This window comes from Bos indicus x Bos taurus, chromosome X, assembly GCF_003369695.1.
Source record: "Bos indicus x Bos taurus breed Angus x Brahman F1 hybrid chromosome X, Bos_hybrid_MaternalHap_v2.0, whole genome shotgun sequence".
NCBI classification, from domain to species: Eukaryota; Metazoa; Chordata; class Mammalia; order Artiodactyla; family Bovidae; genus Bos; species Bos indicus x Bos taurus.
The window spans coordinates 49,428,890-49,444,370 of NC_040105.1; the positions used below are offsets into that span (position 1 = coordinate 49,428,890).

The 15,481-nt window shown below is 38.4% G+C and overlaps 1 protein-coding gene across 1 annotated transcript in view; it reads right to left on the reverse strand.

Annotated features, from left to right (window-relative positions):
• The window catches only part of KLF8 (Kruppel like factor 8), a 347,022-nt gene that overhangs the window by 155,263 nt on the left and 176,278 nt on the right, over positions 1–15,481 (reverse strand).

Genomic DNA, 15,481 nt, shown 5'->3' on the forward strand with positions numbered 1-15,481 from the left:
CAATGGGAATTTGCTGTATGGCTCAGGAAACTCAAACAGGGGTTCTATATCAACTTAGAGGGGTGGGATGAGGGAGATGGGAGGAATGTTCAAAAGGGAGGGGATATACGTACACTTAGGGCTGATTCATGTTGAGGTTTGACTGAAAACAAGAAAATTCTGTAATTATCCTTCAATTAAAAATTATTAATTTAAAAAACCTTATTTTAAAAATAAATTCCATGATTTTGATTTTTGTTTTTCATGGTTTGTATCTGATTTTATCTAATTCTTTGTTTTTTATTTTTATTTTTTGATGTTTTGATTTTAATTTTGTATCTTTGATAGTCTAAATTTTAGTGTTGATTTTCACTTAAGGGTTTGATTATTGGCTTGATTGCTCTTCTCTCTTTAAACACCTCTTATCCTTTACCTCCGCCCCCCCCCCCCCCCCGCCTTTTCTCCTTCTTCCCTCTTCTTTTCCCTATGTAAGTGTGTAAATCTCTTTGGGAGTTCATGGCTGTTGAGAATTGTTTCACCAGTAGTCTAGGGGTTTGGTCTTGAGAGGGTAACAGGCAGGAAGGACAGGGGTCTCCAAATGGAGGAAATAGGCTGCAAGTGTCAGACATTTTTATCTCTCTTAAGTTGCAGGAGGAAACAAACTAGCTATATTTTTTTCCTTCTCTATACAAATTTAAAATAAGTTTTCTTTTAAAATACTGTGTTGCCATAATGACACCTGGTCTCACCTGAAGTTAACTATTCTCAAACCTTGAGTTAACCAATGCATTTTTCTTATGGAAATGTTTGTCTTAAGCTATGTTAATGTACTATTCATTTACCCTAGACTCTGTCTTCAAGTCGGTTTTGCCTAATGGCTCAGAACCTACTTGACAAACCATTATGTTATACTCAGATATTGTTCCCCTAATCTATGTAAATGAAACTATTTGTATCTGCCTTTCTACAAGATTCAAGTCAATCGTTTTATGGCCCGGGATGAATCGTCTGGTTCTGAGATTTTCCCAAAATACATCTTATGGAGGAGGGGCCTGGTGACATTCTGAGTTTTAAGACATTCCTTTCTTTCATTAACAGACTGCTAGTGACTATATAACATCCATCTGAAGACTAGCGGGGGGGGGGGGGGGGGTACTCTTTCTGCCCCCTTCTGATGCCTATATCAGAAGCTTTTTCTATCTCCTTTATACTTTAATAAAACTTTATTACACAAAAGCTCTGAGCTATCAAGCCTCGTCTCTGGCCCCAAATTGAATTTTCCTCTGGAGGCCAAAAATCCTGGCGTCTTTTTGTGGTTCAGCAACAACCTGTCAGTCTTCTATGCTGTGTGGCCAGTGAAGTTTTGATGCTACTGTAAGGGGTACGGACTGAATCCCAGAGACAGGAGACTCAAACCCAAGACCTCGGACCACCAGAGAACTCGGGACCCCATGGAACATTAATAGGCCAGAGCCCTCCCAGCGGCCTCCATCTCAATACTAAGACCAAGCCACACCCAAAGGCCAGAAAGCTCCAGTGCCAGATGCCCCACACTATTTCTTCAGCCAAACAGGAACACAACTCTGAACATTAACAGACAGCCTGCCCAAAGCCATACAGAACCCATAGACACCAAAACACACCACTGGAATGGCACTGCCCTCCAGAAAGACAAGACCCAGCTCCATCCATCAGAACACAGGCACAAGTCCCCCCAACCAGGAAACCTTCACAAGGCATTGGCCCAACCCCATCCACGGGGGACAGACTCCAATATTAAGAACTGTGACCTTCCAGCCTTCAGAAAGGAGACCCCAAACACAGTAAATTAAACAAAATGAAAAGACAGAGAAATATGCAGCAGATGAAGGAACATGGTAAAAACCCACAAGACCAAACAAAGGAATGGGAAATAAGCAGTCTACTTGAAAAACAATTCAGAGTAATTATAGTAAAGATTACCCAAAACCTTGAAAATAAAATGGAGATGTCGATAAATAGACTAGATGCAATAGAGATCAATATGATACAAGAAATGTTTAATGAGGGCTGAGAAGAAAGTATAAACAATCAATAATGAACTGATGCTGAAGCTGAAACTACCATACTTTGGCCACCTGATGTGAAGGACTGACTCACTGGAAAAGACCCTAATTCTGGGAAAGATTGAAGGCAGGAGGTGAAGAGAACAGAAGATAAGATAGTTGGATGGCATCACTGACTTGATGGACATGAGTCTGAGCAAGCTCCAAGAATTGGTGATGAACAGGGAAGCCTGGTGTTCTGCAGTCCATGGGGACACGACTGAGTGACTGAACTGAAATGAATGAACAACACAATAACTGAAATTAAAAATACACTGGAGGGAACCAAAAGTAGGGAAGCTGAGTTAGAAAAATGATTAAATGAAGTGGAAGATAGAATGGTGGAAATAACTGAATCAGAGAAGAAAAAAATAATAAAAAGTAGTGAGGACAGTCTCAGAGACCTCTGGGACAACATTAAGCTCCCCAATGTTCAAATCATAGAGGTCCCAGAAGAATTAGAAGGGAAAGGACATAAGAAAATATTTGAGGAGATTATAGTCAAAAAGTTCCCTAAAATAGGAAAGGAAATAGTCACCCAATCCAGGAAGCTCAGGGAGTCCCATATAGGATAAACCCAAACAGATACATGCCAAATACATATTTCTCTACATAATAATACTATCAAAAATTAAACATAAAGAACAAATATTATAAGCAGCAAGGAAAAGCAACAAATAACATACAAGAGGATACCCGTAAGGCTAACAGCTAATCTTTCAACAGAAACTCTGCAAGCCAGAAGGGAATGACAGGATATACTTAAAGTGATGAAAGGGGAAAACCTACAACCAAGATTACTCTATCCAGTAAGCATCTCATTCAGATTTGAAGGAGAAATCAAAAGTTTTACAGACAAGCAAAATTTATGAGAGTTCAGCACCACCAAACCAGCTCTTCAACAAATGCTAGGGGAATTTCTATAGATAGGAAACACAGCAAAAAAAAAAAAAAAGTTCTATAAAAACAAACCCCAAACAATAAAGTGAATGGTAATAAGATCATACATATCAATAATTATCTTAAATGTAAAAGGTCAAAATGCTCCAATCAAAGGACACAGATTGGCTGAAGAGATACAAAAACAAGATTCTTATATATGCTGTCTACAAGAGACCCAACTCAGACCTAGGGATACATACAGACTGAAATTGAGGAGAGAGAAAAAGTATTCCATGCAAACAGAAATTAAAAGAAGGAGTAGCAATATTCATATCAGATAAAATACACTTTAAAACAGAGATCATAACAAGAGACAAAGAAGGACACTACATAATGATCAAGGGATCAATCCATGAAGATGTAACTGTTATAAATATACATGCACCTAACATAGAAGCACCTCAATATATAAGGCAAATGCCAACAACTATTAAGGGGAAGTGAACAGTAGCACAATAATAGTGGGGAATTTAAACACTCAACTCACCCCAATGGACAGATCATTAAGATAGAAAACTAACAAGGCCACATAAGCTTTAAACAATACATTGGACCAGTTGGACCTAATTCATGTCTACAAGGCATCTCAACAGAAAGCGCAGAGATAAATCAACACATGGGCACCTTATCTTTGACAAAGGAGGCAAAAATATACAATGGAAGAAAGACAGTCACTTCAATAACTGGTGCTGGTAAAATTGGGCAGTTCCATGTAAAAGAGTGAAATTAGAACACTTCTGAACACCATACATGAAGATAAACTCAAAATGGATTAAAGACCTAAATGTAAGGGCAGAAACTATAAAAACCTTAGAGGGAAATATAGGCAGAATACTCTGGGACATAAATCACAGAAAAATCCTCTATAACCCATCTCCTAGAGTAATGGGGGAAAAAACCCAAAACTAAACAAATGTGACCTAATTAAACTGAAAAGCTTTTGTACAAGAAACAAACTATAAACAAAGGGAAAAAACAGACCTCAGAATGGGAAAAACTAATAGCAAATGAAACAATTGATAAAAACAAATCTCCAAATTATACAAGCAGCTCATGCAGCTCAACACCAGAAAAACAAACAACCCAATCAAAAAGTGGGAAAAGACCTAAACAGACATTTCTCCAAAGAAGACATACAGATGGCAAATAAACACATGAAAAGATGCTCAATACTGCTTTGTATTAGAGAAATGCAAATCAAAACTACCATGAGCTGTCATCTCACCCCAGTCAGAATAGCCACCATAAAAAAGTCTACACACAATAAATGCAGGGAACCCATTTGCACTCTTGGGAATGAAAATTGATAGAGCCAATATGGAGAAGAGTATGTATATTCCTTTTAAAACTACGAATAAAACTTGCATAAGACCCAGTAATCCAGTAAACCCCGAGGAAACTCTGGTGCACTGGGACGACCCAGAGGGATAGTACAGGGAGGGAGGAGGGAGGGGGGTTCAGGATGGGGAACACGTGTATACCTGTGGTGGATTCATGTTGATGTATGGCAAAACCAATACAATATTGTAAAGTAATTAACCTCCAACACTGGGACGACCCAGAGGGAGGGTATGGGGAGGGAGGAGGGAGGAGGGTTCAGGATGGGGAACACAGGTATACCTGTGGCGGATTCATTTTGATATTTGGCAAAACTAATACAATATTGTAAAGTTTAAAAATAAAATAAAATTTACAAGACAAAAAATAAATAAATAAATAAATTGATATTAAAAAAATAAATAAAAAGACAAATGACCCTAATGTTCATTGCAGCACCATTTACAATAACTAGGACATGGGATTAGCTTAGATGTCCATCGACAAATGAATGGATAAGAAGTTGTGGTACAGATACACAATGAAATATTACTCAGCTATAAAAAATAACGTATTTGTGTCAGTTCTAATACGGTGGATGAACCTCAATTCATTTCACTTCAGTTCAGTCACTCAGTCGTGTCCGACACTTTGCAACCCCATGGACTGCAGCACGCCAGGCCTCCCTGTCCATCACCAACTCCCAGAACTTGCTCACACTCATTTCCATCAAGTCAGTGATGCCATCCAACCATCTCATCCTCTGTCGACCCCTTCTCCTCCTACCTTCAATCTTTCCCAGCATTAGCGTCTTTTTCAGTGAGTCCATTCTTCGCATCAGGCGGTCAAAGAATCGGAGTTTCAGCTTCAACATCAGTCCTTCCAATGAATATTCAGGGCTGATTTCCTTCAGGATGGATTGGTTGGATCTCCTTGCAGTCCAAGGAACTCTCAAGAGATTTCTCCAACACCACAATTCAAAAGCAACCACTTTTCAGTGTTGAGCTGTCTTTCTGGTCCAACTTTCAAATTCATACATGACTACTGGAAAAACCATAGCTTTGACTAGATGGACCCTTGTTGGCAATGTCTCTCCTTTTTAATACGCTGTCTAGGTTGGTCATAACTTTTCTTCCAAGGAGCAGGTATCCTTTAATTTCATGGCTTCAATCACCATCTGCAGTGATTTTAGAGCACCCCAAAATAGTTTCTCACTGCTTCCATTGTTTCTCCATCTATTTGCCATGAATTCATGGGACCATATGCCACAATATTAGTTTTCTGAATGCTGAGTTTTAAGTCAAATTTTCCACTCTCCTCTTTCACTTTCATCGAGAGGCTCTTTAGTTCTTCTTCACTTTCTGTGATAAGGCTGGTGTCATCTGTGTATCTGGGGTTATTGATATTTCTGGAAATCTTGATTCCAGCTTATGCTTCATCCAGCCTGGCATTTCTCATGATGTACTCTGAATATAAGTTAAATAAGCAGGGTAACAATATATAGCCTTGACATACTCCTTTCCAACTTGGAGCCAGTCTTGTTCCATGTCCATTTCCAAGTGTTGCTTCTTGATCTGCACAGAGACTTCTCAGGAGGCAAGTAAAGTGGTATGGCATTTTCATCTTTTTAAGAATTTTCCACAGTTTGTTCTTATCCACACAGTCATGGGCTTTGGCATAGTCATTAAGCAGAGATACATGTTTTCCTGGAATTCTCTTCCTTTTTCTATGATCCAACGGATGTTGGCAATTTGATTTCTGGTTCCTCTGCCTTTTCTAAATCCAGCTTGAACAACTGGAAGTTCGTGGTTCACATACTGTTGAAGCCTAGCTTGGAGAATTTTGAGCATTACTTTGTTAGCATGTGACATGAGTCCAATTGTGTGGTTGTTTGAGTATTCTTTGTCATTGCCTTTCTTTGGGATTGAAATGAAAACTGAACTTTTCCAGTCCTGTGGCCACTGCTGAAGTTTCCAATTTTGCTGGCATATTGAGTGCTGCACTTTCACAGCATCATCTTTTAAGATTTGAAATAGTTCAACTGCAATTCCATCACCTCCAGAAGTTTGTTCGTACTGATGCTTCCTAAGGCCCACTTGACTTCACAATCCAGGATGTCTAGCTCTAGGTGAGTGATCACACTCTCGTGGTTATCTGGGTCATGAAGATATTTTTTGTATAGTTATTCTGTGTATTCCTGCGACCTCTTCTTAACATCTTCTGGTTCTGTTAGGTCCATACAGTTTCTGTCCTTTATTGAGCCCATCTTTGCATGAAATGTTCCCTTGGTATTTCTAATTTTGGTCTGAATTTGGCAATAAGGATTTCATGATCTGAGCTACAGTCAGCTCCTGGTCTTGTTTTTGCTGACTGTATAGAGCTTCTCCATCTTTGGCTGCAAAGAATATAATCAATCCAGTTTTGGTTTTGACCATCTGGTGATGTCCATGTGTAGAGTCTTCTCTTGTGCTGTTGGAAGAGGGTGTTTGCTATGACCAGTGCTTTCTCTTGGCAAAACTCTGATAGCCTTTGCCCTGCTTCATTTTGTACTCAAAGACCAAATTTGCCTGTTACTCAAAGCTCAGGGTGAACCTAGAGCTTATTATATAGAGTGAATATGTAAGTGTAAGTGAAAACCACTCAGTCGTGTCCAACTCTTTGGGACCCCATGGACTATATAGTGCATGGAATTCTCTAGGCCAGAATACTGGAGTGGGTAGCCTTTCCCTTCTCCAGGGTATCTTTCCAACCCAGGGATAGAACCCAGGTCTCACACACTGCAGGCAGATTCTTTACCAGGTGAGACACAAGGGAAGTCCCATACAGAGTGAAGTACCTCAGAAAGAGAAAGACAAATAGTGTATATTGACATATACATATGGAATCTAGAAAGAGGCTACGGATGATCCTATATGCAAGGCAGCAAAGGAGACACAGACATAAAGAACAAACTTTTGCTCACAGTGAGGGGCGGGGGGAGAAGGTGGGATGACTTGAAAGAGTAGTATTGAAGCAGATATATTGTTGTTGTTGTTGTTTAGTAGCTAAGTTGTTTCCAACTCTTTGGTAACCCATGGACTGTAACAGCCAGGCTTCTCTGTCCTTCAGTTTCTCCTGGAATTTGCTCAAACTCATGTCCATTGAGTTGGCGATGCTATCCAACCATCTCATCTTCTGTCACACCTTTCTCCTGCCCTCAGTCTTCCCCAGGATCAGGGTCTCTTCCAATGAGTAGGCACTTCACATCAGGTTGCCAAAGTATTAGAGTTTCAGCTTCAGCATCAGTCCTTCCAATGAGTATTCAGGACTGATTTCCTTTAGGATTGGCTGGTTTGATCTCCTTTCTGTCCAAGGGATTCTCGAGAGTCTTCTCCAGTACAAAAGTTCAAAAGCATCAGTTCTTTGGTGCTCAGCAACTTTTTTTTTAAATTAATTAACTTATCTTAATTGGAGGCTAATTACTTTACAATATTGTAGTGGTTTTGCCCTAAATTGACATGAATCAGCCATGGGATTACGTGTTACCCATCCTGAAACCCCCTCCCACCTCCCTCCCCATCTCATCCTTCAGGGTCATCCCAGTGCATCAGCCCTAAGCACCTTGTCTTATGCATTGAACTGGACTGGCGACCTATTTCTCATATAATAATATACATGTTTCAATGCTATTTTCTCTAATCATCCCACCCTTGCCTTCTTCCACAGAGTCCAAAAGTCAGTTCTTTACATCTGTGTCTCTTTTGCTGTTTCGCATATAGGCTCTTTGTTACCATCTTTCTAAATTCTATATATATGCGTTAATATACTATTTGGTGCTTTGATTTCTGACTTACTTCACTCTGTATAATAGGCTCCAGTTTCATCCACCTCATTAGAACTTATTCAAGTGCATTCTTTTTAATAGCTGAGTAATACTGTATTGTGCATACGTACCACAGATTTCTTATCCATTTGTCTGCTGATGGACATCTAGGTTGCTTCCATGTCCTGGCTATTACAAACAGTGCTGCGATGAAAATTGGGGTACACATGTCTCTTTCAATTATGGTTTCCTCCATGTGTAAGCCCAGCAGTGGGATTGCTGGATCGTACAGCAGTTCTATTTACAGTTTTTACAGGAATCTCCACACTCTTCTCCATAGTGGTTGTACTCATTTGCATTCCCACCAACAGTGTAAGAGGGTTCCCTTTTCTCCGCACCCAATCCAGCGTGTATTGTTTGTAGACTTTTTGATAGCAGCCATTCTGACCAGCCTGAGATGGTACCTTATTGTGGTTTTGATTTGCATTTCTCTGATAATGAGTGATGTTGAACATCTTTTCATGTGTTTTTTGGCCATCTGTATGTCTTTGGAGAAATGTCTGTTTAGTTCTTTAGCCCACTTTTTGATTGGGTCATTTATTTTTCTGGAATTGACCTGCATGAGCTTCTTGTATATTTTTGAGATTAACTCTTTGCTAGTTGCTTTGTTTTCTATTATTTTTCCCATTCTGATGGCTGTCTTTTCACCTTGCTTATAGTATCTTTCATTGTGAAAAACTTTTAAGTTTAATTAGGTCCCCATTTGTTTATTTTTGCTTTTATTTCCATTACTCTGGGAGGTGGGTCATCAGGATCCTGCTGTGATTTATGTCAGAGAGTGTTTTACCTATGTTTTCCTCTAGGAGTTTTATAGTTTCTGGTCTTACATTTAGATCTTTAATCAATACATTTTGAGTTTATTTTTGTGTATAGTGTTAGAAAGTGTTTTAGTTTCATTCTTTTACAAGTGATTGACCAGTTTTTCCAGCACCACTTGTTAAAGAGATTGTCTTTTCTCCATTGTTATTCTTGCCTCCTTTGTCAAAGATAATGTGTTCATAGATGCATGGATTTATCTCCAGACTTTCTATTTTGTTCCATTCATCTATATTTCTGTTTTTGTGTCAATACCATACAGTCTTGATGACTGTAGTTTTGTAGTAAAGTTTGAAGTCAGGCAGATTGATTCCTCCAGTTCCATTCTTCTTTCTCAAGATTGCTTTGGCTATTTGATTTTTTTTTTTTTTTTGTATTTCCATACAAATTCTGAAATTACTTGTTCTAGTTCTCTGAAAAATACCAGTGGTAGCTTGATAAGGATTGCATTAAATCTATAGAATGCTTTGGGTAGTATACTCATTTTCACTATATTGATTCTTCCAATCCATGAACATGGTATATTTCTCCATCTATTTGTGTCATCTTTGATTTTTTTCAGCAGTGTTTTATAATTTTCTATATATAGGTCTTTTGTTTCTTTAGGCAGATTTATTCCTAAGTATTTTATTCTTTTCATTGTAATGGTGAATGGAATTATTTCCTTAATTTCTCTTTGTTTTCTCATTGTTAGTGTATAGGAAGGCAAGGGATTTCTCTGTGTTAATTTATATCCTGCAACTTTACTATATTCATGGATTAGCTCAAGTAATTTTCTGGTGGGTGCTCAGCTTCTTTACGGTCCAACTCTCACATCCAAGATGAGTTGCCTTGCATATCTGAGGTTATATGTCTTGCATATCTGAATACATTATGAGAAACACTGGGCTGGAGGAAGCACAAGCTGGAATCAAGATTGCTGGGAGAAATATCAATAACCTCAGATATGCAGATATAGGTTGCCTTGAGAGAGTAATATTGAAACATATACATTTTCGTATGTAAAACAGATAGCCAGTGGGAATTTGCTGTATGATGTAGGGAACCAAAGTCGGTGTTCTGTGACAACCTAGAGTATTGGCATGAGGAGGGAGGTAGAGGGACGTTTAAGACAGTTGGGCCATGTGCATGCTTGTGGCTGTTTCATGTTGAAGTAAGGCAGACACCATCCGAAGATTGTAAAGTAATTATCCTTCAATTTAAAACAACATAAAATGAAAAAAAAAACAACATTTAAATAAAATAAATTAAGTAAAAAAATGCTGGGATCCCCTACTTAAGAATCATTAGAAATTATTAGAAGTCAGGCATTGGTTCCAACATTTTACTTACATTATTTATAATCACAAGTTACTCTATTATTTTAGTGATGAGGAAACTGAGGCTAGATGATAAAATTGAGTTGGGGATAATAAATTCAATAGAAACCCAACTTTATGTATACCAACTGAATTGAACATATTATTATATGAGAATCAGAATGTACATCTAACAAGTATTCACATCATCTTTGGATAAACTAATGAGCATGATATGACAATATTATTCATTCACATTCTACTTACTATTTAGGTGACAGCTGTACTACATGATCATCTAGGTCAATCATCCCAATCAACTTCTGTTTCACTGACAAAAAAGACATTTCAGAGCTAAATCTTAGAAGATCATCTGTAATATATTTATCCTATGTTTACATGGGAAAGTTTATTGGGTAAATATTTTGAAGAAACAATCATAGTAATGTCCTCAAGCACATTACTGTCTGAAAAGGGGGTAAAAGCTTAGAAAAATACACAACTGACCAACATACAAGGAACAGAGTTGTGCAGCTTCCAGATAATATAGGTAAAATGATATGAAAACTCAAAATAGTTTATCTCTATATGCAAGGATCAGGTAAGCTTTCATAGAAATGGCAACTAATTTGAGATTAACAATGAAAGGAATATGATAAGTATTGTTTTAAGGAAAAAATATGAAAACAAGTACATTACAAGGCAGTTAATTTATGATAAGTATCCGCTGAACAGAACAGATAGTGATATACAATTACTAAGGAATAACTAAGGATATAAGGAAAGCTTGCTGTGGGGGCTAACTACTATAATAGGACTTGAAGGAAGGTTAAGTTTTAAATGGGAGCATGGTGGGCAAAATGAAGCAATTTAAGATAGAAGTACATCATGAGAAATGCTGGGTTGGAAGAAGCACAAGCTGGAATCAAGATTGATGGGAGAAATATCAATAACCTCAGATATGCAGATGACACCACACTTATGGCAGAAAGTGAAGAAGAACTAAAGAGCCTCTTGATGAAAGTGAAAGAGGAGAGTGAAAAAGTTGGCTTAAAGTTCAACATTCAGAAAACTAAGATCATGGCATCCGGTCCCATCACTTCATGGCAAATAGATGGGGAAACAATGGAAACAGTGGCTGACTATTTTTCTGGGCTCTAAAATCATTGTGGATGGTGATTGCCACCATGAAATTAAACGATGCTTACTCCTTGGAAGGAAAGTTATGACCAACCTAGACAGCATATTAAAAAGCAGAGACATTTTTTCAACAAAGGTCCATCTAGTCAAGGCTATGGTTTTTCCAGTGGTTATGTATGGATGTGAGAGTTGGACTATAAAGAAAGCTGAGGACCTAAGAATTGATATTTTGAACTGTGGTGTTGGAGAAGACTCTTGAGAGTCTCTTGGGCAGCAAGGAGATTTAACCAGTCCATCCTCAAGGAAATCAGTCCTGGGTGTTCATTGGAAGGACTGATGTTAAAGTGGAAACTCCAATACTTTGGCCACCTGATGTGAAGAGCTGACTCATTGGAAAAGACCCTGATGCTGGGAAAGATTGAGGGCAGGAGGAGAAGGGGATGATAGAGGATAAGATGGTCGGATGGCATCACCGTCTCAATGGACATGGGTTTGTGTGGATTCCAGGAGTTGGTGATGGACAGGGAGGCCTGGTGTGCTGCAGTTCATGGGGTCGCAAAGAGTCGGACATGCCTAAGCAACTGAACTGACTGAAGATGGCATTGAAAATTAATTTTTAACAATTTTATCAGTGTCTGACACACAGTATGCCAATACATATTTATAAATAAATTATATTTCCAAAGGCAATCTTCTCATTATTCATCAATGTAAGTGATACAATAAACTACAATTGACTCAAGCCAAAGCTTAATATGTCACATAATAATTATGCCCCTGCCAGAATGAGAAAAGATAAATGGTTGTTCTCCCTCACCACCAGACACACAATCTGGAGAGATGAAAGATGATTAGACTAAGCTTGGTGATTTGGTTATTTGAATTCAGTTAACTGAACCATCAAAGGCCTCATTTCAGAAATGCAAAATTTTTGTATAGCACATCAGAGACTTTTGGGAAAATTATACTAGTTGATCCTAAAAGCAATAGTGAATATGTCTTGCAACACACCATTAAGTAGTCTAGTTAAGGTTTAGATGCTTTTAGGACAAAAGCAGTTAATATTCTCTTACAAACCAGTTCCCATTTCTTTCTAATTGCTATTAAGAAAGTTAGAAATTCACCAGATGTATTTTATAGAGGTATGTTTAGAAAACTTTATGGAGCTGACAATGAATTTAACTGATCTTAAAATTTTTGAGGTGGTCATCCAAAAGGAAACACAATCATTAAATATCATTAAATTAAATGCAATTAAATACATTCCTATTCTTGGATGAATGTAAAGACAGTACAAAATCTATGAAGTTATCATTGGTGATATTATTACTATATATGTGGTTGTTATAATAAAAACCTCAAATAAATCCCCAGTTTAAATACACATTCTTAACACACATTACATATGTGTTACGCTCAGAGTTGTAAGCAATGTTGAAACTTTAAGAAAAAAAAATTTTTTTTAATTTAGAAAAACTTATTTAGTTAAGGCTTTTAAAGAATGGTCTTATATTTTATTCTCCATCCTGTAATGACATAGGACTTGTTTGAAAATATGCTCAAGTAAATGCTAGCTTTAAAGAACGATTTCTCATTTTTATAAGTGTGAAAAATATATCATTTGTAAAACTTGGAAAAAAGGAAATTTACATACTGGGATGATGGGGTGAGGGAGTTGTAAAAAGGGTAGTGATAATCTAGTTCATGTATCCTGAAATTCTCTTGCAATGTACCGTGAAAACTTTAACGAGAGGTACCTACAGGTCCCCAGAGCTCTGAAAGTAGAATCATTAACTAGTCTGGTCTTGAGGATGGACGAGATTCACCTATTACTTTTAATTTGAGTTCGTATTTCTGCCCTTCCTATGTTTTCTGCCTGTCTGCTCTTCAAACAAACATGAAGATACTATTCCCTGCCCATTCTCTGTGTTCCCAAAAGTTGCCAAAGATTAACAACTCTCATACTCTCATATATAAGCAGACCCCCTAATATTCTGAAGAATTGGATGATGTCATCTGTAAGTAACTGGTTTCTACTGTCCAAAAGTCATGTTGTTTATATTACCTGAATTAAGTTGCCCAAAAAATGAGGGAGAAGGCATGTTAGTGGCCTTATCTCTTGGAGGTGTATCCAGTAAGAACAATGTTAAATCAGAAATAAGCAAACCCATGTTCTAGCTTAAGCCTTTAAGAAAGCTAATTTAATATTCTGAGGTAACGTTTCACCTCCTGCAAGGTGTTTTAAGTACAGTTCAGTTCAGATCAGTCACTCAGTCATCCGCAACTCTTTGCAACCCCATGGACTGCAGCATGCCAGGCCTCCCTGTCCATCACCAATTCCTGGAGTTTAAGCAAACTCATGTCCATTGAGTCGGTGATGGCATCCAACCATTTCATCCTCTGTCATCCCCTTCTCCTCCCACCTTCAAACGTTCTGAGCATCAGGGCCTTTACCAATTAGTCAGTTCTTCACATCAGGTGGCCAAAGGATAAGAGTTTCAGCTTCAACATCAGTTCTTCCAATGAATATTGAGGGCTGATTTCCTTCAGGATGGACTGGTTGGATCTCCTTGCTGTCCAAGGGACTCTTAAGCATCTTCTCCATTACCACAGTTCAAAAGCATCAATTCTTCAGTGCTCAGCTTTCTTTATGGTCCAACTCTCACATCCATACATGAATACTGGAAAAACCATAGCCTTGACTAGATGGACCTTTGTTGAAAATATAATGTCTCTGCTTTTTAATATGCTGTCTAGGTTGGTCGTAACTTTTCTTCCAAGGAGCAAGCATCTGTTAGTTTCATGGATGCAGTCACCATCCGCAGTGATTTTGGAGCTCAAAAAAAAAAATAAAGTTTGACATTGTTTGCACTGTTTCCCCATCTATTTGCCATGAAGTGATGGGACCAGACGCCATGATCTTAGTTTTCTTTTTTTTATTTTATTTTATTTTTAAACTTTACAATATTTTATTGGTTTTGCCAAATATCAAAATGAATCCGCCACAGGTATACCTGTGTTCCCCATCCTGAACCCTCCTCCCTCCTCCCTCCCCATACCATCCCTCTGGGTCGTCCCAGTGCACCAGCCCCAAGCATCCAGTATCGTGCATCAAACCTGGACTGGAGACTCGTTCCATATATGTTAGTTTTCTAAATGTTGAGTTTTGAGCCAACTTTTTCACTCTCCTCTTTCACTTTCATCAAGAGGCTCTTTAGTTCTTCACTTCCTGCTGTAAAGGTACTATCATCTGCATATCTGAGGTTATTAATATTTCTCCCAGCAATCTTGATTTCAGCTTGTGCTTCATCCAGCCTGGCATTTTTCATGATGTACTCTGCATAGAAGTTAAATAAGCAGGGTGAGAATACACAGCCTTGACATACATCTTTCCTGATTTGGAACCAGTCTGTTGTTCTATGTCCAGTTCTAACTGTAGCTTCTTGACCTGCATACAGATTCTCAAGAGGCAGGTCAGATGGCCTGGTATTCCTATCTCTTTCAGAATTTTCCACAGTTTGTTGTGATCCACACAGTCAAAGGCTTTGGCATAGTCAATAAAGCAGAAGTAAATATGTTTCTGGAACTCTCTTGCTTTTTTGATGATCCAACGGATGTTGGCAATTTGATCTCTGGTTCGTCTACCTTTTCTAAATCCAGCTTGAACATCTGGAAATTCATAGTTCACATATTGCTAAAGCCTGGCTTGGAGAATTTTGAGCATTACTTTACTAGTGTGTGGTATGCTATGCTATGCTAAGTCGCTTCAGTTGTGTCTGACTCTGTGTGACCCGATAAATGGCAGCCCACCGGGCTCTGCCATCCCTGGGATTCTCCAGGCAAGAACACTGGAGTGTGTTGCCATTTCCTTCTCCAATGCATGAAAGAGAAAAGTGAAAGTGAAGTTGCTCAGTCGTGTCCGACTCTTAGTGATGCCATGGACTGCAGCCTACCAGGCTCCTCTGTCCATGGATTTTCCAGGCAAGAGTACTGGAGTGGGATGCAATTGCCTTCTCCATACTAGCGTGTGAGATGACTGCAAT